This window comes from Chamaea fasciata, unplaced genomic scaffold, assembly GCF_029207755.1.
Source record: "Chamaea fasciata isolate MVZ Bird 193981 ecotype frontalis unplaced genomic scaffold, bChaFas1.0.hap1 SCAF_1, whole genome shotgun sequence".
Classification (NCBI taxonomy): domain Eukaryota; kingdom Metazoa; phylum Chordata; class Aves; order Passeriformes; family Sylviidae; genus Chamaea; species Chamaea fasciata.
Window position 1 is genome coordinate 11658399 of NW_027094086.1, and position 24580 is coordinate 11682978.

General features: G+C 43.3%; 1 protein-coding gene across 13 annotated transcripts in view; it reads left to right on the plus strand.

The window, feature by feature from the left end:
• MTSS1 (MTSS I-BAR domain containing 1) overlaps nucleotides 1-24580 on the plus strand; it is a 126479-nt gene that overhangs the window by 66655 nt on the left and 35244 nt on the right. The window lies entirely within an intron of this gene.

A 24580-nucleotide genomic window follows, 5' to 3' on the forward strand; every position in this document is an offset into this window, starting at 1 on the left:
TCACAAGGTCTAAATATGTTCTCAGACATAAGTTACAAAAAACCCCAAACTAATTAATTTGTGTGTTTAGTCTCTCAAAATAGTGTGTCAGGCTGGATGAAACAATTTTCAAACCCCCTGCATTGGACCCAACAGTAAATACCTATAAATAGCATGTTCCCCTGCAAGTGCTGCATTTTGCAACGAGGCATGCAGGGAAGGGATGCAGACTTTAAAGCATCTGAACCAGGTTTTGTTGTTCCACTGGTTGAAAAAGAGCTGAGGGACCACGATAAACACCTGGGGAAGCTACTGGTGCATGTTAACAAGTGTTTGTTTTTGAAGACTTGGTGTTGTTACAGAAGAAGCATTTGAAGAGGTTGATCTGTAGAAGACGCTTTGTTCTGCTGTCTGGTTCGATGGCTGGGTGCCTTCTCCAGCATGGGGATCATGATGTGCCCATAATTGCAGTTAAATGAACATGGCTGGCTCTCAGGCAAATGAAACCTAATTTGTCACAGCTGTCAGAATGATCATGTCATGTTTGTTGCCTTCAGGAGCAGTTTTAGGCTGCAAATCCTGTTAAGGTCACAGCTTTTTCTTGTTAAATATTGCACAGCATGTTTGCTGACCCTAGGATTTATCTTGGTGGGGTTTTTTAAAGGCAAACACACCAGTTCTGTCTCTTACATAAGCTGGGGTTGAACTTTTGTGAACCTTAGTCATGTGGGCTACAGCTTGTTAATTTGGTGGTCTTCAAGGACTTGAACATAGCAGTAATTTGAGGGTTTGCATAGAGCAGTTGAGAGATTTGCTCACAGATTCGTATGACCAAGAGTTTGGAAATCATGGTTCAACTTAACTTTTAAGGAGCAGCCCTCCCAGGCTGGCTTGAACACATAGTTACACTGCACAACAGCAGCAGCAGACAAAAGCAGCACAGCAGCTTTGAATTTTGCATTTCTGCCAGCAGGAAATATGGTAGAATAAATGTAAGAGTCTATGTAAGAGTCTATTCTTAATATCTCAGAAAAACAGAGTAATGCAGGCTTCTTGAAATCCCCTTTAGTCATAATTTCAATATCTTTTATGCTTTTGTTTCTAGATTAACAGATTGGGTTGAAATTGAATAGAGCAAGTCTTGTTCTGTAAAACAAACAATTGCTAATTTTTGGATGTCAAGCCTGGGGGAGCAAAGAGCTTTACTGCCCTATTCTTGTAAAAAATGGAAACAAGGTTTCATATAATTACTTGGATCCCTAAAATACCTGAGGCTAATTTTTCCTTCCTCTGTGCTGGTGGCTGTAGTAGAACTTGAGAGAGAGAGTTGAAGGGTCTGTGCCTGTAGATTGTTAGCGTGCAGGGCTGGGAAATGTCAGCAGTGTTCGTGGAACTGCCCAGAGTGGGAAGAGCTGAGCTTTTAACCGAGAAATCATGCAGACACATTGCTCTTGATGCAAGACTGGCTGCCCCTTGCTTTGGTCACTGCTGAGTCTTGGGGACATGGCCACATGTCTCCTCGGGCTGCAGCTGCCCCTTTCAGTGCACCTGCCCCAGCCTGTCGGGGAGGACATTGGGGCACAGCTGTCTGCATCTGCCATCAGCTGGTGTCCCAGAGGGATGTCTGCAGGGCCATCCTTTTCTTCCTCCACCCTTCTGCCTGTGCCCAGCCCTTGGCTTTCCACCTTCCCAGCTATTTTGGGGCTGGGGAGGGAGAGCACAGCTGGCTAGGGGATGACCAGTGCTGTGTGCAAGGGAGGGGGTAGGAAAGCAACTGCTGACCCTAAAAAGCTCCTGCTTTTGAAATGAGTCTGCCTTCTTCCAGGCTTTCTGCCTGTCCTGCTCTCATGGCAGGAGTGCCACGGCTCACAGGACTTTCCTTCGTTGCTGAGGAGCCTGAAACTGGCTCTGCTGCTGCCTTTACCTTGTATGTATCAGACACTTGGAAATGTAAGGATGGAGTGTACCAGAAGAAGAGTAAATGAGGGAAAAATGGAGCACAGTTGGTAAAAATAAACTCACAGAACTGCCTTGTTAATGAAGTTTTGGGCACATCTAGCTGCTGGATCATCAGCAGAAGGTGAGCAGTCTCACCCTCAAAACTTCATTTGCATATATTTTATCGCCAGTTAACTTTTTCAAAATACAGATTGGCATTCAAGTATCCATCCCTTCCATTACAAGAAACTCTAGTCCCTGATGCTCGATGCTTTAAAAAAAAAAAAAAAAGCTTCAATCTTTTGTAATAATTACATGAGAATTTAACACTTAATAAAAGAAAAACAAAAACTTATGCATCTGCTTTTGTAGATTGTGAGGACATGACATTGCAGATAAACATTATAAGCTTTAGCTTAATGATTTATTGAAGCTCATTTTTTCATTTTATTGTAGCTTTCAGTCTCTTACTATGTAGCTGTCTGGTTTCCCCAGAGAACAGAAGACTTGCTCAGAGATATAAATCTCTGTTAATGATTTTAAATAGCTATCTATCTGTATATAACACAATTTTTTTTTTCTTTTGCCCTGGGCATTCAATCATGGGATTAGGAGAGGATAATCAATAATCCTGAATGCACAGCAGAGCCAGTGTTGGTGGTGAGGGCTCAGAGCTGCTGCAAAATCCGCTCTCTGCCTTCCAGGCCTCTCTCCCTGCTGAGCATCGTGAGATTTCTAGCAAAAATGGTCTCTCTAAGACCTTCAGCCTGCATGCCAGAAGAGTTCACTGTTTTCCCAGACAGCTCATGTGAGCTGGTCACCTTAACTCTCTTGTACAATGAGAGAAATAAAGGAAGAGCTGTGCTGTAGCTTGTTGGGAACACTGTGGGGTTCCATTAAGTTTTGTTTATCCTCAGCAAATGAAGGTTGAGTGAGGTTTGTACAAGTAGAACAACCTGTTGTGAAATAAGAGATACTGCAGGCAACCGAACTAAGGAACATGCAGTGAATGTGAACAGACCCCTGGGCATTAGCCAGGACATTCCTCATCTCCTGTAGTTTGTGTCTGAACCAGCCCTGGAAGGACCCTTTTCATCATGGAAAAAATATGTAGACCTTGGAACTAACATTTCCATCTATTTGTTTCCCCAGTGATCTCAGGCAAGTTCCTGCAATTGGGATGCAGGACCAGCAAATACCAGGTGTATTCGAAAGGGCAGGATTATTATGACTTCATATGTTTTCTTTTGTTTTATTCACATCAATGATGTATCAGGAAAATAGTGATTTAAGAGATGATGTGTGGCTGCAGGGCCATTTAGCTGTACTAAAGCACACTGATTGTGACTGAGTATTGCTTCACCTTCAAAGCTCTCCAAAGGCTTGTGCAAATAAATTTGTTTACTATCCTTTTTGCAGTGGACATGCTCCCAGCAGAGAAGCCAGCACCAAAGTTAGTGTTAGATGGAAGTGTCTGCTTGTGAACTGAAGGTGTTGATATCATTTTAGGTCAAATACTGTGGTGGTGTTGATTCAAATGAGTAGTACAGAGGCTTGTGAACCACAGCAAACAAGCTGTGCTACTGCCTGAATTTAGCCTTGAAGCCTGGTTGTACAAAAGGATGTGGGGTAGTGGTTATGGGACCTCCTTAGAAGGTCACTGTCCCCTGTACTGGATATATAGAGCACCAGAGGCTCGTATGTGTTCTGTAAGGTACGAAAATCTTCTATAGCCTCGAGAGGTGGTGATCCTGCCATGCAGAGGACTCTGGTTGTGATGGCAGATGTGTAGTTTTATTTTATGTGGAAAACAGGAGGAAGAGCAGACCAGCCACTGATGTCTTTGTGCTCTGAAGGCTCTTTGTTCCCCTCTTTCACTTCCCTTATTGCTCCATGTTGTTTCCTTTGGTCATTTACCACCAGTAATAAGAGTCCTGCCCTTCATGGCATCATCTCTGTGGGCTTCTTTGTTGGCCCTTTTGGGCTGCCTGGAACAGCCCATGTTCCCCTCCAAGCCTCTTTGTCCAGCAGTATTTGCAGGCTGGCTCTAACAGCAACACTAGCATCCATTTCTGTAATGTCTTGATTTTTCAGGGTTCAGATCACAGTTTCCAAATAAAAAGGAGTCTGTCCTTGGAGGTAAGATTATGTGCTGTTAGTGTTCCCATGATCACTGACTAACTCACATGTCTAATGTGCATTCTGAGATTACTGGTTGTAGTGCAGCACTCCCAGCCTGGCAAATTGCTTGGCAACCCTACCTGCTCACCAGCTTGTAGACGCTGCAGGATTTCATTTTTTCCACCAGTTTTTGGCTTAACACAAGTGAATTAGGAAGGGCTAGAAGTAAAACCACTGCAGGTGAAACTCTTCATGAGTTCATTGTTCCTGTGCCAAGTGATCTTTCATCATGCCTAAAAGGCATACATGGATAGCAAATAGGGCATCATTAGGATTTGTGGTGCTGTTGCAGCATGAGACCTAATAAATCTTATGTGTGCCTTGTACTTGGTTCATGTACTTATTTTGACCACTGGGATTTATTCTTAGCCCTGGTTTTTCTTCAGGAATTGCTGTTCCTTCATTCAAACGAGGACAGACTGTCTGATGTGTCAGACTCACTTGTCTCAACTAGGCACAGATAGAGATGGGAAATGCCTTGGAAAATGAGAGATAGGTCAGAGTCAGTTGGGAAGTTGGAAAGGGCTGGATCTGATCTCCTTTTACTTGTGGTTTTTTTCTTGAACCACTTTTTACTTTCTGAGTTAATGCCCATTTGCCATTTTCAGAAAGTCAGTAAATACCCCTGGCAAGAAGACCTACCCATCTCCTACCTGACCTGTCTGTCACTCCATATTTAACTCTTGTATGAATCTGCTTGTGTTGTTTTACATATTGAAGTCTAAGGAATATGAGTACTTAAACCATTTACATAAGGTAAATTAATGTTTTCCTTGGTTTCTGTGCTTTTGAGTTTGCAGTGGTTGTGTGTACTCTGGGACCTGTGTTCACAAATTTAAATCCAGGAGACGGAGGAACATTAGGAGCAACTGGAGGAGTATGTGTTGGGATTGACACTGTTGGTACTGCTTTTTGTCTGTCACTGAAATGTTAGTAACAGGTTCTTACTGACTTGAAAAAAAGATGCATAGCTCCTGAGAATGGAGGGAAGCACAAATAAACCAACCCTTCCTACAGAAACTAGTTTGACGTGTTCTCTATTCTCTTTTCACATGAGAGGCAATGTATGAGTTTCACTGCCATGGCTCAGTTTTGTATCAGGAGAACCCAGAGGGAGCTGCACTGCCTGGTGATTTCTGGCCCTCCTCCGACCCGAGTTTTGTTTTTGAGCTCATAGTTATATCTTTTTAATTTCTTCTTCTGATCTCTCTATTTTGTTTTGATGCTGATGCAATCCATCCAAGATGGAAACAGTGATGCTGAGTTCTGTGAAAATGGTGACCGAAGTTCCCTATGCTGGCTTTTTGTGGAACTGGTTTAGAGGGTAGCAGGGTTAAATCCAGCTGGTACAACAGGAGCTCTTCCATCTGCTCTACTCTGGTGTGCAGTTGCACAGTAACAAGCCTGATCAAGCTGGTGGCGTGTGGAAGTTAAGGCACTTGCTGACTCATTAGCAAAAATACAGTGGTGAGGAAATCCTCTGCCTGCCAACTGACCGTGTACTGTTACAGTCACTGTGGCAACACGGTGGTGCTGCCTCTCAGGGATACCCAAGGCCTGCCCTATTTTTTTTTTTTTTAACATACAAAAAATTAGAAAGCCCTGAAATGAAAAGGGAGAAATGTTGCAAAGCTGATTAAGGCTTCTTAAGGTGGTCTGTGGGAAGTAGTTTTGGAGTGCAGATCCCCCTTGTTTCAGCCTTCTCTGCTTTTCTTCCATGAGCTGCCCAGAAGTTTGGACAAGCCCCCCATGTTGACACAGACTAAATTATTCTTCTCAATCGCTTCTCCACTGTCTCCTGTGCTAATTACTGCTCTGCAAATCTGCCCTCTGGTCTGATTTCTAAATTCATCCAGGAGGCTGAGCAGCTCGGAAGATCTGCTGTAAACATGACTTATCCGGCAGGCAGTAAAGCTGCTCTCGAGCCCTCCAAGGAGAATTAAGCCTGTCTGTTGGGCAGCTGGTTTTATCAGTCTGTGTTGCAGATTAAAACATGTTTCAATGTCTTTTCTATCAAATCAGGAAGAAAAAAAAAATGTTCTTGTTACCAGGTCCCTTGCTGCATGTTAATAGAGAACTAATTGACCAAATGTCAATCAGTTGTGCTCCTTGAAGGGAAGGACCATCTCCCCTGTGCTGAGCATACATGAGCACAGCCCGTGCCTGTTCTCAGGCTGATGGTGATTTTTATGTTTTTACCCACAAGAGACAGGAACTGCTGAAGTTACAGAGTGCTGAGCCCAGACTGCCAGGCCAAGGATATATCTGTTCCCACGCTCCTGGGACTTGGGATGTGGTGTAGAGATTGCGCTGCTTTTAAAATGGAAAGGTTTAGGGCCTCTCCTAGCCTAGCTGTCAAACATACACTTGTGATGCCTGGGGCATGCTTCGTTTCAGCAGAAAGCTCTCTAAGTCACCAGTTCAAGTTTTGAAGGCATTTATACCATCTCAGAATTGGCCATTGACTGGTGGGTAGATGTAATCTCGCAGGTAGAAGAGTTTCACAGCTCTGTACAGGTCACAGGTACTTGGGCATTTTGGTTGTGTGTGGTGATTCACCAGGTTTTTCTTGTAGGAATGCTGAGGGATTGAAGCACGGAAAGCGATTTTAGTTGAATGCAAAGATCATGGTGCCTACATACTGCACCTTTATAGTTACTGTGCAAACCAAAGTACGAGATTATAACAGCACATAAGAGACACAGTTCAAGGCCTTCATAGAAAGAAAGATGAGATTTTGGATTTAAGTATAAATCAAACAGATTGCATCTTTCTTGCTTTCTAGTCATGAGGTTGATACATGACTTCACTCTTCACCTGCTTTTTTTTAGCCAGTTATCTTCTTGCTGTGTAAGATGATTTTTTTTTCTCTTGATTCACTTTCTATTACAGGGACAAAGTGTTAGTTTTTTACCCCTGTAAAACAAAATATCTCCCATTCAAATAGGTATAGATATCTCAGACATAAATCTTCTTGCCATAACTAGTTCTGGAGCCCTTTTGCAATAGTGTGTTGCAAAACTCTCATTAGGGCTTCCCTGTGTCATAGTAATATTATGCCCATTAAGCAGTAACCCTGCTTTGACACCTCTGTGAATAACAGTGCAATGCCTAATGAAAATGAAGTTTTACTGGGATGAAAGTGTTTATGTTAATGAAGCTAAGTTCATACATGCTGGAGCTTACGGTACAGATATTTTCTTTGCAAACCCCTGAGTGATATGCTGATAAGACTCTTGGTGAGTCTAATCTGGATTAAAAAAATATGTCCTATTCAATGTGGCCTTAAAATACAACCAGGGTAGGTATGAGGTAAAAATAAGACTTTCCATTATGCAGAACACTTGATTTAAAAAGTGGAAGAATATTTAATAACAGGCTTTGATTGAACTAAATGGAACAAAACGTTTCATTGCTCTCTGAGAAAGCTTGTAATTTGTTTTTTCCTAATTGTTACAACTGTACAACCCAAATGAATGGACCACAGCACTGGAGTTTGAACCCAGGATTTCTGGATCAAAACCCATGACCAGATGTTTTGTAAGGTTAAGCACTTACCTATTAGCTTGCAGCCAGTAAGAAATTCCTAAGCGTTTTGAAATGGTCAGTAACAGGTGACCAAAGGTAATTTTTAAATAAAAACTTGACCTGTGTGCCCAATGGTAGAGGCTTGGAACAGGAAATACTGTGTGTCGTTCAATTCTCAGTAAGCATGTTCCATAATGGGTTGATGAGAGAAACATGTATTCTTCCCACTAATTTCTATTTGTGTTTTGGTAACCCTCTGGACTGTGAGCAGAAAAAGGGGCTGGTCCTGCAAGCATGAGTGCAGTTTGAGTACGCTGTGCTATCCCTGGGCTTGGTGAGCTCAAGTGCTGAGGGAAAGTGAAACAATTCTAGGGGTCCAGAGGCCAGCAGGGTACATGTATACTTCAGGAGTTTGCTGTTGCTGACTCAGCTGTGGGGAGGAGGGACGTATGTTTTTCGTTTTCAGAATTGCTTATCAAGTTGTTGGGGAAAAAGAAACTACTCTGGAGAAGTGGAAAAATCTTTGTCTGTCAAGAAGGCAGTTTGAGCTTTATCCTTTCCTGTATAACTTCTGAAATCCAGGTGTGGTTGAAAGACAATGAAGTTACATGTTACATATTACATGGGAAACTTTTATTCAGTTTCTACAGCAATTTCCTGATACTATAACAGCAGCTGAGGAATGGATCAGGCAGATGGTGAGGGTGGGTAGGTGTTCATACACTGCCACGCTGAAGCCATTTCTGGAGATGTGAGAGGATTCCTTAAGAGTGTACTGGAAACAGCTACAGAAGAAAGTGAAGAATGGTGTGTCCAGTGTATCTGAAGGATAGTGGATAGCCTGAGCAAGTGAAGTACATGCATCCTGAGGTCAGTGAGAAGGAGAGGCCAGGCTCTCTGTTGTAGCTTGCTGAAAGTTCACAGCTTGTATCCAGGCACAAGCTCCAGACCTTCTCCCAGAATCACAGTGCCTGCTCCGGAAACAAGCCTGTTTCTTGGAACATCTGGGAATTTCTGTGAGGCATCTCCTTCACTCTAGCACTGACCTGGACTGACCCTGCGTAGCTTGTGAGGCAAAAAAAAAAAATTGTATCTAGGGGACGACAACTCTAGTAAGCAGATCCCAAACAAAATTGAAGGCTGTTAAAATGTCTCATTGAATTATGGTGGTACAGGAGCATAGTGACTCATATTGAAGCTAATCACCTGCTGCTTTGTCTTGACTGCAAAGAATAGATTGCTAGTTAAACATTTAAAGGTCATAATCTTAGTTGTATTAGTGTTGCTTTCCTCCTTTCCTCCTCCTCGTTAGGCCTAAAGTTACTAGGGGAAATCAAGCAGATACTCTGGAGGTCTGTGTTCTGAAGGTGAGACTCAGCATGTTTATCTTTCAGGCTCACACTGCAGACCTCTACATGTTCATTTATGAGAGAGACTATGCTGAAAAACATTGCATTGGCTCTGCATAAATTTCCCCGAAACATCACCAGTATGACATTGGTGTTCTGTGCAGAGTGAAATTTTAAGTCATAGATATTTGGGAGTTCATTCTGTTCATCACAGGGAATTCCAGGAGTGAAACTGGAGCTCAAGTCCCTATTCCCACAGCCAGGCAAGTTCAGTATTTTCAAATTAATTGTGCTTTGTTTTTTATTGGGCTGAGAGCATCTTAAAGAAGACAGAGTTCTCTCGGTTCTGCCTAAAGGAGCTGTAGACCTCTCTAGTTGACTGGGAAAAGAACAGACTGTTTCTTTCTGGCATTAACTTGTCTGTCTGGGTGAGCAGAGGAACTGTGTCACTTTGACAGAACCATCATTACTGTCCCTGCAGTTGTCCCCAGCTGCAGCAGCATTGTGTCAGGAGGGTTCTTTAGAGGGAGGACGTGGCTCTTTGCCTGGTGGATCTTCCCATACTTTGCTGTAAAAGAGCCTTCCAAGTTGATGAAGGTGATTCGCTTTTCTATCAAAATGCTGGTCTAGTTCTTCTAAGTGATTCATGCTCCTTACATCCAGTTCACTGCTGTGAGTCACCAGGACAGGTAGTGTCTGACTTGGTGGCTCTCCTGGAGAAGCATTCAGATGGTGGTGGTGGAGAACTTGCAGATAAAATAACAGGCCATGCTAAAGCATCCAAACCTCTAGGTCACTTCAAAAGTCAGTGAGTGCAGTGGATGTTACCAGCAATATCAGCAGAGTGTTAGCACACCAATTTAAATATAGATTTTGAAGGAAGTATATAATATTTTCTGCATATGTATGTTTTATGGCAGGAAGTGTATCCTGCTATAAATTACTCTGTTTGAGAGGCTGCATTAAAGACTTTTTGTGACTTAAGCCTGGAAGTTTTTCCTTTCAGAAGTGTGGGCTGTACTAAACTGATAGACCACTGGCGTGTTTTAACGTGACCATTGCCTTACTTTGGACTGGGCCAGAGAGAGCATGGTGTCAGAACAGCATGTTCCCCATCAGCTGCCAAGTTTTTGTTCTTGTAGAATGATCCGGAAAAGCTGAATCAATGGGCCAAGGCCAGTGGTATGAGGTTGTAGTGGGTCTAGTGTGTAGTCCAAAACCAGCACAGAGGTTCAACAAGGTGAAGTGCTGGATCTTGTACTTTGGTCACAACAACCCCCTGCAATCCTACAGGCTTGGGGAGGAGTGGCTGGAAAGCTGCCTAGCAGAAACAGACCTGGGGATTATGGACCAGGGCAGTGGGTGTCCCTTGTACTCAGCACTTGCCAGGCCACACCTCTAGTCTTGTACCCAGTTTTGAGCCCCTCACTACAAGAAGAACAATGAGGTGCTGGAACATGTCCACAGAAGGGCAGCAGAGCTGGGGAAGGGGCTGGAGCACAAGTCCTAAGAGGAGCAGCTGAGGGAGCTGGGGGTGTTTAGTCTGGAGAAAAGGAGGCTTGGGGGGGACTTTATAGCTCTCTACAACTCACTGAAAGGTGGCTGTTGCCAAGTGGCGTTTGGTTCCTTCTCCCAGCAAACAAGTGAAAGGACAAGAGGAAATTAACTCAAACTACACCAGGGAAGGTTCAGGTTGGACATCAGGAAGAATTTCTTCACTGAAAGGTTGGTTAAGCATTGGTACAGGCTGCCCAGGAAGATGGAGGAGTTATCCCTGGAAAAGTTAAAAAAATGACTGGGCATGGCATTTAGTGCTGTGGTTTCGTTGACAAGTTGGTGTTTTATCAAACATTGGACTCAATGATCTTGGAGGTCTTTTCCAACCTAAGATTCTGTGTTACCTTGGTGGTCAACAACCTTGTGAAGCAGTCTTGTGAACTGAGGGAAGATGGACCTTGGTCTGATGTTGGTGGGGCGTTGGGAGGTGCCCTGTGTTGGTTTTTGTCTTTATGCCCATCTTTCTAGTGTGTCTCCTCATCTATAGTGATTCTTATTTTTAGGAGGGATCCTTGGATGCCCTAGTGGGCTTTTCCAGGGTTGCAGAATTGCTGTTGGGAGACACTGATGTAAGTAACATAGAGACAGAAGGGCCCAAAACTTCTAAAGGAATAGGGTGGATAATAGCATCCTACTGTACATCCAGAGATCCCCATTTGTGCCTGGGTTTGCAGTCTGCCTGAGGCTGTCCTTGGCTAGCCTTGCTCGAAGTGCACGACGTCACTTTGCCCAAAGAGCCAAAGAGCTGGCTTAGATCCTGGGCTCATCAAACGTGTGCTGCTGGCTGTAGGGAAAAGGGCCCCTCACTTGTGAGGGCTGCTGGCTTGTGCAGATTTTGGATTGACCTTTGACCTCACTAACAGATGGCAGAATAAATTGATGGTGGATGTATTTTTAAATGAGCAGATTGTACTTTTGGTCTTTGCCTGCTTGTCAGAATATTTTTTCTTGAGGTGTGCCTTGGCAGAGAGATTACTGAGGTGGGTGCTTACCCTGCCTCAAGCATTTGAGGTATCCTCAGTTTAGAAACAGGTCAGTGTTTCACACTGACAAAGCCCGATAGCATTAAAATTTTTTGAAATGTGTCCAGTGCAACTCTGTTAACAACACCCTAAAGCAAAGGTGCATTTTTAAGAGTCAACAGCTACATTTGGCTAAGGAGTACTTGTCCATGTTACTCTGTGGAGTGACTCCAGACAGGGAACAGGCTGAAGGAAGGGGGTGCCCTCTTGGAAAATGGCTTCTGCTGAAAAGTCTCTTCACCATTTTTTTGCAAGTTGGTTTCTTTTGATGTTTTTTATTCTTTCTTTTGCAAAAGGCAGTCAAACTTCAAAGGAAGCTGTATCATACCATGTTCTCCATGCACTTCAGGCTTAATGTGGAGTCTTCACACATTTGGTTATAGGTAGAAAAAAATGTCCATGGGGATCCTCTCCCCCTTCCTGACCATTGTGACTGCTGATTTGACTTGCAAGAGCTGCGTCTATTAAGGGGCAGTCATTGGATGGGTAATTGCTGATGCTGATTTATACCTGTTTTCTCTTAAGTCACATTCTTAAGTGCTTTAAAATAGTATTAGGTTTACTTTGGTTTTCATAGAAGATAACTTGCCGTGTCTCTCTTTGGCGCTCAATACATTTTTTAATTGCTTCGTGCCTAAATCTGCCCTTAGCTCAGCTGTATTTAGCAGTCCTGGTATAAAGCTTTGTTAATAGATAAACTGGAGCTCCTTCAGTGTGATTCTGTTCTTACTAATGTTTACAATTCATTAAGTCCTGTGAAATCCTGTGAGTCTGCCACAGGATTTTTTAGTGCTTCCCACCTCTGCTGCTGTAGGGTTTTGCTATATCTTCCATAGAGGAAAATAATGCATGCCCTGTGAGTACTGGTGGTTCATCTTGGGTTGACAGCTGAGGTACCTTTTTCTTCTTTTATCATCTGACCTGCAAGCCATGCCTTTCGTAGCCTTTTGATCCTGTTGGGAATGCCAGATTAATGGGACTAACTGCTTTCTTTGGACAGATTTTTTTTCTTAAGCAGAGAAATACTCCTTACATCAAGACCCAATTATACTGTCCTTACTCCCATTTCAAAAACCAGTTCTTTGGGGGTTGTCTTTTTAATTGAATCATTTATTTTACCTACTTTAAACAAACCGTTCAAAAAATCTAGGCTAACGCCTATTGCAAGCAGTTGTATCTGAAATGGATTGCAGCTGGACAGATTAAATGTGGCAATTATTTCTGTGGAAGGCATGCCCTTGAGTTCACTCAGGATGAGTGGCAGTGCTGCTGCTGCTGCTGCTGCGGAAGAGGAATTCAGAGATGCTGGTGGCCTGTGCTGGGAGTGCTGCATTGCAGTTTCTGTCAGCTTACGTCACAAGCAGATACTCCGGCAGCCCAGGGGCTCGTCGGGAGCCTGAGGGAGCATGGCTTTGGTACCATGTAACAACAGCTCTCATGGTCTGTGTTCTCTGTGCTTCTTGGTCTGTATCTTGTGCCTTCTGTGCAGGGAAGCCTCCATCAGCAGCTCTCCGTTCTCCTTAATGCAGTGTAAAAAGCTGTGAGTGCTTATCCCTTTACAGCATTTGGGTTGGAGGGCTTTTTAGCCTCATTTTTTAATATATGTTTAGAGACTTACACATGTCATACTGTGATTACAGCATTGCACCATTTGAACCTGTCTGTTTTAATTAGCAATTGGCATTGCCCTATTTATAGATAGATGGAAAAAGCACCAAGCTAGCCAGTTTGCAGTGCAGAGTGTATTTTCTTCTGTTGGCAAGTAGCTGGTATCCATTTTTCCATAGCTAAACTGGCTTGGCAACCTGCAGGTGTTGCAGGCATCGGGTACTGATACTTGAAATGGACACTGAAAGAGGATGTGGGATGGGGAGGAATAAATCAGAAACTGCTGTTGCATTGGAAGTCTATTAAGACTGATGATACGACATGCTTACCAGAGCATAACTGCAGAAGTTGACCACATGAAAAATGAGCACATTAAAAATATATATATTTTAAATCTTGCTTCTGTCACATTATTAAGGTTCCTTTTCACTTTGGCATGTTGTGGTAACAAAATTAGTTACCAGTACAAGTGTTTGGCTGTCCAGCATGGTGGGTGTTTGTACAAGCAGAAAAAACAGATGGATTCTTTCTGAAGCAAGTTGAGTCTAGTCTGTAAATGATGTGAAAAGTATATATGTTTTTCTTTTTAACTGCAACTTTAAATTTGCAAAAGTTCTGGCCTGTGTTGACCCTGCAGTGCCCAGGAGACTGTCACGAAACCAGAACAGCATTGTGTTATTAAACACCCGGGTGTTAGCTGCTCCTCAGGAACTGTCTGCTGATGCACTTTACTCTGGGGAAAACAATTTGAGGCACCTCTGACCTCTTCAAGAAGCTCTCCTTAAATAAAACCATTAATTACTTCTCAATGCAGATGCTAAATACAGGCACAGGAGTGTTGTTGAGCAGCTCACATGGCAGTTGCTGGGTACAAGGTGAAAAATGCATTGCTCTGTACAGCATTTGCTTGCAACGATTTCAACACAGTTGTGTTGCAGCCTGGGCTTTGCACGGCCTGTGGACTTGTGGTAGGGTACACACCATTGTCTTGAAAAACACTGCTCATGAGTCAGTGCCTTAAAGCATTACTGCCTACCCATGAGGGGAAGGTAGGCAGTTCAGTAACTCGCTCTTTCCTGCACACCTTTTCAGTGCAGCTGCATCCTTATTCTGCAGCCTGTATTTTTCATTGTCATACAAGATTTCAACCTTTCAGTCTAGGACCAAACTGACCACTCTGGTAGCAGCAGGTGGACTTGAGTCAAACTTACACTTGGTGATTTGGGACTAGAGCCCAAGACTGAAAGCTTCCAAAACCTGGGGGTTCTCACTTCGGTTAGCAGACTAAAATGTCGTCATCTCTGTTGGCTCTTCATTTTACAAACTGCATTTGAGACCACATGGCAAGAGCTGAGTGATCCAAGACTCTTCTCAGCATGTCCAGCACAGTAACACAAATGTGGGTTTCCTCAGATGCACTGTTACTGTGTGCATGTTTATGTGTGTAATTTCTGAGTGACCTGTCCTCAGGCTGACTGTCTTTGGGAGAAGAGCTGCTGGAATTGATCCTATTTCACATGGTTGAGCAGGATGCAAGTAAGGGGAAACCTTTCATGTAGCAATATCACTGTGAAATATTGGAATGTGGGTTGCGTGGTGCTAAGTCAGGGTAATCTGGGGGAACATAGTTAATAAATTCTAAATAGGAGGTGACCCCTTCTGAGCACTTGCTCTACACCTGTAATTTATATACTAGTCCTGTGCATTATAGTGCTTAAAGCCTAGGTCAGAAATCCTCCATCCAAATTTGTCGCCTACTCTTGTCTTTAATGGCGAAATTAATAGCAGTAGGTCACAGCCAGCTGTTTTGTAGGTGCAGGTTGATGAGGTCTGTTAGAAGAACAAGGGAGCATCAGAGCGTGTGAGGCATTGTGAGGTTTAGATGGATTTCCTGCATTACCAGAGATGTCAAATAACCAGATGAATGTTTCTCTGCTAAAATCAACTTAATTGTAAGGCACTGTTCATTACTTTTTGGAGAAACCTGAAGTAATGAAGCAAGTTAGCAATTGGGCTGGCTGCTTTTTGTAGGTAAACTTAAATTGGTTTTGTGTAATTTTCAAAATGCCACAGTCTTCATTTTTTCATAGACTGGGTTGTGACAATGCTGCTCTGTGTACTTATAGTGGGTGTTCACATTCCTTTGATATCAAAGCTTTTACTTGCATAAAACAAATAAACACTTTCCACATATATTTGCTGTGTGACATTGACAAAGCAGTGCCAGGGGTGTTTGGAAAACTGTGTGTTTGAACTGCTGGGACAGTGGACCTTGGATTTTAGGTAAGGAAAATGATTTTCACCATGGCACTAACGAGCAAATGGAAGAGAAGCCCAGGAATCTCCACCCCTAGAGACACTCAAAAGCTGAACTGGACAGACCCCTAGGAAGCTCATGAATGTTGGCCTTGCCTTTAGTGGGCAGTGAGCAGACCAGACAGCCTCCCAAGGTCGCTCCCAGTCTTGTCTCTCTGGTTTTTGCTGAGTGAGATACTGGAAAGGACTAATAACCAAAGGTGTTAGGTCAGTGTTTGGAGGGGAGCAGGGACTTCCCTCCTCTGGAAGGAGGGGCATCCCCTAGGATGAGTGGTAACATGTTTACATGCTAGGCTAAAGCCTGAGGAGCACTCTGTGTGTGGATTGCAGCCTTGTTTAAAGCTGCCCAGCCCCAGCTGGTCTAGTCATCAAGGACTGTAAGATGAGCAGGATTTGGCTAGAATAGTAATAGTGCTCTAAAGGCTTGTCCTGCGTGGAGTGTAAGGTGTGAATACCCTCCTGCTCCTCTCCCTGGGGCTGTTCAGTGAGAGGAGGTTCTAAAGGTGTTCTGCACTGTAGTTAGAGAATGGATAAAACGATTGAGAAGGATAGCTTCTGCTCCTCTTTCAAGGTTTAAAATTCAGGATTTGTAAAGCCCTGTTTTTAATTAATCTTTGCTTTTCTTCTGCCTTTTGATTTCTAGTCTTTCTCATTGATTCAGGTCCTGGCTTTCTGAAGCTTCTTGCAGTTGTTCTCACTACTAAGGGTGATGGAGAGATATTTCAAAGCTTGGCCTTCCTGCCTAGGTCTTACAAACCTGGTGTGTGTGTGGGTCACAGAAGGCAAGTCCAGCCAGATTAGGTACCTCTGCTGTTTCAGGGGTCGAGGTGTGTTCACTGCAGTTCAACAGAGCTTGTTTGCAAGAGGAAATGCAGTTATTCTGCCCTTGCAGAAAGAGATCAGCACAACCTCGGTGTTCACGTGCCAGTCAGCGCTGCTGAGTGTCCTGCTGTACGCTGTGCTTGTCATGCTGTACACCAAGGCGGCTTCATTTGAGCTTTTCTGCAAATGTGCCTTTTTCTTTTTGTGACTCAGGCAATCGAAGCTTTTCTCCTGCTGCACTCTTCTTGGTTTAAGCAGGCACACTTCAAATGCAGCCTGACAGCATAGATTGTTTGGAAGGATTCACGGGATAAACAGGAGTTTGCCTGCAGAGCATGTCAATCTGCATTCAAAGCAGCCAAAGATCTGGTGAGCCCAGCCCTGTGCTTGTAAGATGTCTCACCTCTGCGTGCAGCCTTCTGTGAACTTCACTTGCTGCTTACAAGGAGAAAATGTACTTTTTCTAAATTTGAAAGTTCAGAGTTTGCTGTGTTTTTAAGAACATGTGTTTATTGAGTTTCAGGCCAAAAGCACAAAGACCTCTAGTTCCTCTGCTTGGAGATGGCTGTCCTCATTTCACTCTCTGTAACAGGTGGAATATATCTTTTTTTAAAGCTGGGTTCACTGTTGTGTTTCAAATTCCATTGTACTGCAGGCTCAAACAGCCAGCTAGTGTCAAACCCATGTGGTGACAGTCTCCTTTGCCTTTGTGAAAATTCATTATATTTTAGTAAGGCTGAGGAAGCTGAAGTTGAAAATTAGTGGGATGCAGCCAAATATAAAATAAAAGCAGCCCATCAATGAGGACAAAACTGGTTAACTGTTCGAGAGCTGACCTGATAAACAGCTCAACTGTCCTTATACCAGTAAATACGAGCTTTGAGGCAGTCTGGATAACTAAACATTAGTGTCCTGGATTCCTGCTACACTTTTGCTATCTGCCACTTGATTAAAGAGGTGTACAGGTTTTCCATGTGCCTGCTGCAGAGTCTTCTGAGGTTTAGAGAAGAAGTCTGCAAATTCAGTGTGTTTTTAGTCTCTCATACCAAGAACACCTTTGCCTTTACCAAGCCATGTTGAAATGAGCTTGGAGTCACAGTAAAAAAATCAGTGAGGATTAAGTTGAATAATGGGTATTTCAATACATATTTGAGATTATTTTAAATGGCCTTTGGAGCACACAGAGCAGCTGCCTTGAGAAAATACCAAAAAGAGAATGCATGGCCTTTTGAAGCACCACCAGCATCCCCCTGTATGGGTGGATGAGTTGCAGTTAGAGATTATTAACCCTGAGCAAAGGCATGAGATTGCCCCAGGAGAGTAAACCGTGTCCCTAAATGCCTGGGGCAGGGACAGAGCTTTCCCTTGCACCCAGAGCATGAGATGTCGCACTCAATGCTTAGGTGTGCATTGAGCCTTTTGATGGGTTGATGGTGATGTATCTCAGTACAACTAACTGAAAAATAACAGACATACTGCAAAATGTCTTGAACTGATAATTTCTTAAGGTGGTTTGAATGATTTTTACCTCCCTTTGTACCCTCATGATCTTTCCCTCAGTTCACTAAGGAAGTGTGCTCTGCTGGAAGAAGTGACAGCCTATAAAAATAGCACTGCCTTATTTTGCAGATCTGCTTGCTGTGGGGTTTCAGTTAGATCTGCTGACTTGGATTTAAAAATAAACTTTTCTTCTGCTTTTTGCACCTGCTTGTCCTGGCAGTGCTTGATTTTGTGCTTCAGAGGCAGCAGCCATTTGGTGGTAGCTGAAATCCTTGCTGGATTGGGATCCACAGCACAGGTGTTTGGGAGACCTGAGTTAAGGGGCTTTTGGGGCCAGAGATGTTTGTGAGGGCAGTAACAAAACATAAAGGGGAGAAAAACCTTGCAGGCTTTTTAGGGCCTCTGTGGAAGTTGTCAGTTCAAAATAAGCAGAATGTGTTTTGCCAAGTGTGCAGTGGAATTGCAGTTAGTGTTCCAAGCCATTTGCTCTAAGTGTATTATCTCTTCCCCTCATTGAATATTTCTGTAATCTAATCACATTACATCGCAGTTCATCGCTGGGCCCAGGCAAAATAAAGAGCTGTACTTCAAAAGACCATAAGTATCTTGAGTTACTGCCTTCTTCACACATCAGGCTGACATTAGGTGTTCATTTAGAGCCAGATTCGTGGAGGTATGGAGATCAATGAGTCTGGCTATCTAAGTAGGCCTGAACCAGACCTCCATCTCTTCACTGTCTGGAGTGTGCAGTGGAGTGTGGTCCTCAGTGCAGTGTCCCTGGCTGGTGGAGCTGGCCTTTACATGCCCTTTGGCTGCCAGCTCAGCTCTGGGATTCTGCACAGGTGACGGGCTACTCCAGATTTGCACACACGCTTGGCCTGCTGTTCTTCCGCTTCAGGAATTGTTTTCCTTACAGAGTTCTTTTTATTAATGTGTGGTGGTTTTTATTGAGAGCACCAGGTTGGTGACTCATGTCACCTCCTTTCCTTGAGCCATTGATGGATGTAGCAGCTGGAGCAAAGGAGTTGGATCTGCTCAAATTAAGACTGTTAGGTTTACTGAGCTATGCATAGACTGTTTCTGGACTTCCATTTTGCTATAAATCTAAAAAGAAATGGGGAAAAGGTATGGGCAATGTTAGCGGACAGCTCGATTGTAAGTACAGATACTTAGCAGACCCTGTATGTTTTCAGTACTGAAACTGTTTGTATTCTAAAGAATAAAATGTAAATAATGGAAAACACTATTGTGGCTCTTCTAAACAAATCTGGTTTTAATCATGCTTTGGTTTTGTGGCATTAAAAACTTGATGCAGAATTCTAGGTTCATAAAAATGAACAATAGGCACCTGTGAGGAGGAATGGATAATAATTCTTGTAAGAAATCACCAGAAGCAATATTCTGTCTGTGCTGGCAACAGCATTTGTGAAAGGGAGAGGAGGAGGTAGCAAGCCAGCTTGCATTCCTGACACAAACACCTCAAACTTGAGCATTTTGTTCCTGGGAAACGCTTCTGCCTGGACTTCTGCTGCTCTCTGACAGGATGTCATGGTTCAGTGATGCATTTTGTGTCTCTTTCCAAGTTCGTGAATCAATGACAGGCTTAGTTTCACAGAAATTTAACTGATGCATCCTACGATAACTTAAACATTCCCAAAGCACTTTTATCCACCTGTGTGTGTGACATCCTCTTTCCAAGCAGAGGGCCATGGGTGAGCTTTGCATTCATGCACTCACTGAAGGCTGGCTAAACCCAAACTGTCCGGAGATCATAGCAGGGCTGGTTCATGACCATGCTTATATGTTGGATGGACTCTGTAGTGACCTGTGTGTGTGTGGGTGAAATTCTGACTCTGCTTCTGTAATGGCAGTGCTTGTGTTAACTCCCATGGGGTGAGGATTTTGCCCAGTGCTAAGCTAGAAGAGCTAAAGTGAGCAAAAATGCTGCTCACTGAATGAACAAGCAAGATCAGAAGAAGTCCCAAGACCTTTCTTGTATGTTCTTTAACGAAGTGACTGGAACATGGCCAGTGTATTACAGGGACTTCGGAATGCTGGTGGTTACCAGGGCAGGCTCTGGGCTAGGGTTGGCTCAGGTTTCCTGTTCCTTTGGCTTCTTTGCTGCTTTAACTAGCTGCCACTGCCACTCTTCTCAACTCCTTTGTCATCTAAGATCAATGACAATGCAATTCAAGATGCTGCTAGTCCCATCCATGAACAAATGCTAGATTCTTCTGCAAATGAGAAAATAAGCCACCCACTGCATTTTCCTGTCAGCTGGAATGTGTGGGGCTCTGGCAAATGTGACAGAGAACTTCCTAGCAGGCTTCTGTAAATATGTTTTCCAAGTATTTTGCCCAAAAGGGCACTCGACCAAACATTGCAAAGCAATCTGTTCCTTTGCAATGACAACTGCAGAGGTGCGGTATATGACAGCGGCCTGCCAGAGCTGTTTTATTAAACTTGGTTAATCTAAAATTCATAGGTGAGTTTGACCTTGAATTTGCATTTGTTGATCCAGTCTTCACTGAGAAATGTCTTAAATTAAATTCTTTTAAAAAAAGCCTCAGGATTTTTTTTTTTTTTTTCTGATTTTGAACAGCAGCTTTCAGAGACTTTACCAAGTGCTTCTCAGAAAGGCTAACAGCTGTAGGGATAAGGGCGTCCTGTTTTCTTTTCCTGCCTGCTTCATGCTGAACAACATCTGTCTGTTATCTGCAATTTTCGATGTGTTTTTCCAGCTTACAAGCCTTACCTGGAGACTGTTGACACCCTGAACATAGAGAGCTGCCATAGCTCCACTTTCAGGTTTCTGTCCCAGTAGTAATACCCGTGCTAGTCAGTTTTAAGCAAAAGCTGTCTTTTTTTCTCTGTTTGCTGTAACACCATGGAACTGATCTCATCCTCCTTGAGTTTCATGGAGGCATCCACATAAAAAGTTTGGCAAGATCAAGGTCTGTGCCCCATGTAATCAGTGACGGAAACTGCTTCCTCTTCTAGCAGCATGAGTTTGGATAAGGGTTGAGTAAATGGCCATTAGCTTAAAATGTCCTGCTGTTAGTCATTTGTCATAGCCTTTATGTTCAGAACTGCATTTAATAATCCAGCCTCCATTCTGCTCCTGCTTTAGTCAAAAATGGAGACCTCTTCGATAACTTCGAAATTACAAAAATGTTACACCCATTTTTCATCATTCTCTCCCTTTTGGGAAAGAGGGGAAGTGGCTGGCACATTTGGACTATGGCCTTGAAGATAAAGGTGAGCTCATTAGTAGGTTGGAACCTTAAAAGCGCTTCCTGAAAGGCAGCATCTTCTGAGCCTGCTGGAGTTGCTCAACAGTGAAGTGAGAAGAGGAAGATAAGAGGTTGATTGTAGCAAGTTGTTTGGAGTATATAGAGGCCACACAGTTGTACAGCTGCACATTTCATCAAATAATCATTTCCTTGATATATGATCATCCTTAAATACAAACATAATGACTCCCATAAAACAATTGAGTCTCTTTCCTACAATCTCTCTCTGTTGTCTCTCTGTGATGCTGAATGACAAGGAAGCATCGAAAGAGATCATTTATGCCTTTATAGTGGACTCATTGTAGTGTTGTGGTCCACAGACTTCTGTTTAATTATCTCACATGAAAAAAGTTTGTGGTCTTTTACAGGCTTAGGCAGGAAAGAGAAAAGCAGGGAAGGTGAGAGTGAAAGCACGTTTTGCCTTGCAGAGTTGCCTTTTACTTATGAGAAATAAGGCTGATGTTATCACCCATTTTCTAATCAAATTTGACAGGAGCATTTTGTTAAGCCACTTTCTCTGAGTGGGAATTCTGATGAATACAGCTCTCATCTCCGGTTTCAAAGTATTACTTTACGCTGTTCCCGGGCATTGTTTGCCTTACTGGATGAATTATTATAGGATGTCAGAGAAGCAGATAATTCAAGGCCTCATTTTATCAGCTGAGAGCCCAAAGCACAGCAGTTTGACTTGCAGAGCTGCAGGGCAGTGAATGGAGCCCAGGTCACCCACTCAACATACTCTTGGTCTGGTGAAAAGTTTGCTAGTGTGGCCTCTACATTTTGGGAAATTGCAGCTGCTGGAGGACGTCATGACTTTGTTCCAGGGACCTGCTTATGAGTGGAGATGGACAGTGCATTCGGTGTATTCCTGACATACTTCTCTGTCAGATCCTCTTTTTGCCACCACATCTGTGGGTTGATAGAAAAAGAATTTCTCTCCACTGGTCTTTGGCTGCCTGGCTCATGGTTCCATCCTTGAGTCAGTAGGCAATTGGTCACTTACGGAGAAGGTTTTGAAAAGACAAACCATAAATTAATTTGGAAGCTGAAGAAGGTTTTGTGTGACTGTGGCATTGCCCACTGCAGTAAAATCGTTACTTGATTTAGATTGCTCAGGTGCATAGCCAGTAGCAGGACTTGCACACACATTAATGCTGCTTGTAAGGTCCATCTCTGTGTGCAGTGCACATGTTGGCCACCTGCTCCGGCTGTGAGTAACCAACTCATCAAACTTAATTTATATAAAGCAAATGTGGGTCCTGTTCACTGCAGCTGATACTGGATAAAAGAAACATATCCAAATTACCCTCCCTTGTTACATTTGGATATTTTCAAACTGCTGCAGTGGTACAAAATGGGTCCTTTCTGCCAGTTTGTATAGCCAGCTGATCCCAGACATTTGGAGACAGGAGCATCAGTGCAGTTCTGCTGGTGGGAACCAGCCCTCACAGTAACCTGCTGAAAGCTGAGACAAACCCTTTGCACTGTGGGTGTTCCTGGGAGAACAGCTGAATGCATTGGTGATGGCCACGGTCCTCCAGCTCTATAAATCAAGGGGTGGTGAGAAGCTTGTATTTATTATTTTTTTTAAACTTTCTCAGGAAGCATTTATATCCTTGACAGTTAATATAATTTGGAACAGGGAAGTAAAGCTCCCTGTGTTTAACTCCAGTGCTGTTGGAGTCATTCCTATGTTGAGAAGCAGTGGAATTCAGGTGTGGGACAAGGTGGGCTGGTACTGTCCTTTGCTCAGTCTGGTGACCCTTGCCAGCCCAAACCCACTCCATGCACCCCTCCCTGCATCCATGCTGACCAAGCAGAGGTGCTGGCTCAGCTCTTCCAAACTTGTCAGCAGCACCCCTCACTCTTCTTCCCAAGCAGAATCCTCAACCCATCTTCAGCAACACCTTGTTTCCAGAAGGGACATCAAAGATTTCTCGAAACCATTTCTTTCCTTTTTACCTTCCCTTCATTAGGATAGCCTTCATTCACAGAATAAAATTAACACCTCATCCTTTGATGTTCTTGTAAACACCTATGGATAACATGAAGTTTCAAAAGGTGGGAAGAACCAGTAGCCCACTCATCACCAACCAGTTGCATTGGGGTTTTTCCATGGAAAAACCTCTTTATTTCAGGCTTAATTTATTTTGTTGTGGCTTGGTTTTGTTTTTTTTTTTAACTCTGAACTTTGTTTGGCTGTTCTGCTGACCTTGGCCATCCATACTTATGCTTTGATTGATCGTGTTTCAGTTAAAATTCTGTTACCTTGGAATTTAATATAAATAGTAACTGACCCTTGTTTCCTAGTCTCCCCAAACAGATGGTGCCTTATTTCCTTTTTATTGTTCTGATACGACCCCTCTTTCTTTCATATAACAAACTTAGGAAAGCAGTGTCACTTAACCATTGATGGTCCTTAATATTCCAGTATTTCAGTGAGTTTTCAGTCTTAAAAAACCAACCTTTTACTTAAACTCAGTGCTGGTAACCAGGGAAGTTTCTGGTTCATTTGTTCTTCTCTGCCATTGCAGTTGTCTACCACATTAGGCTCTGAAACAAAATTACTTTTATTTGGCAGTGGATCCAAAGAAAAATGCCCATGTTTTGGGACAGAGATCTTTGTTGGAGATGCTGTCCTCTTTCTCCACTTGCTTTCTCTCTGTTACACCTCTCCCCATCTTCTGTATTGCTTTTTGAGTTACTGGAGTCTGTCTCAGCTTGTGCAAGTGCAGCATCACTGGAAGAGATGGGTACAGATCCAGCCTGGAGTCCGTGTGCTTTTCCCACCTGTATGCAATGAGGCTGTAGATCTTTGATGTTGCCAAATAATAGTATTTCAAAAGCTCCTTATAAAAACATGAGTAATCAGGCAAGAGACAAAGGACTTTGTTTATCTTTTTGAACAATACCAAACAGCCACAATTTGTTCCAATTATTTAGTGTCTTTGTTCCAGAGCCATTGCGTGGGCACAGGATTTAATTCTGCAAGAATCCAGGAAGATGGTGAATTGATTTCATGTTTAAAAAAAATCAAAATGATCAAAAATGTTCACGTTTCTTAGGAAGATTTTTCTTTTAACTTGAACAATACTATTTTTAAAGCCTAGGAAAGATTTTACTCTATGATACAAGTCTAAGGTTAATTTAATAATCAAATAAGACTTCTAAATAGACGCTGATATATTCGCTGTTCCAGAGAGAGCACCAGAGTTTGGAAACAGTTCGTAAGAAGGTTGATGTTCGTATCCTGAAATAGTAGATTTGACTTGCAAATGGGAACTAAGCAAGTACCAAAACTAACCGTAACCGAAGCAGAGTTTTATCGAGCTGTGATAGGCTGCTGGGAGCAGGTGTCGCTGCTGGCAGCGGGAGGGAGGGAGGGAGGCTGGGAGGGGGCGGGGGGCGGGCTCGGGAGGAGCCCCGGGAGCGGCGCCGCTTTTGTGCCGCCCGCGGGACGGGCGGGGCGGCGGCCAACGGCGCCACC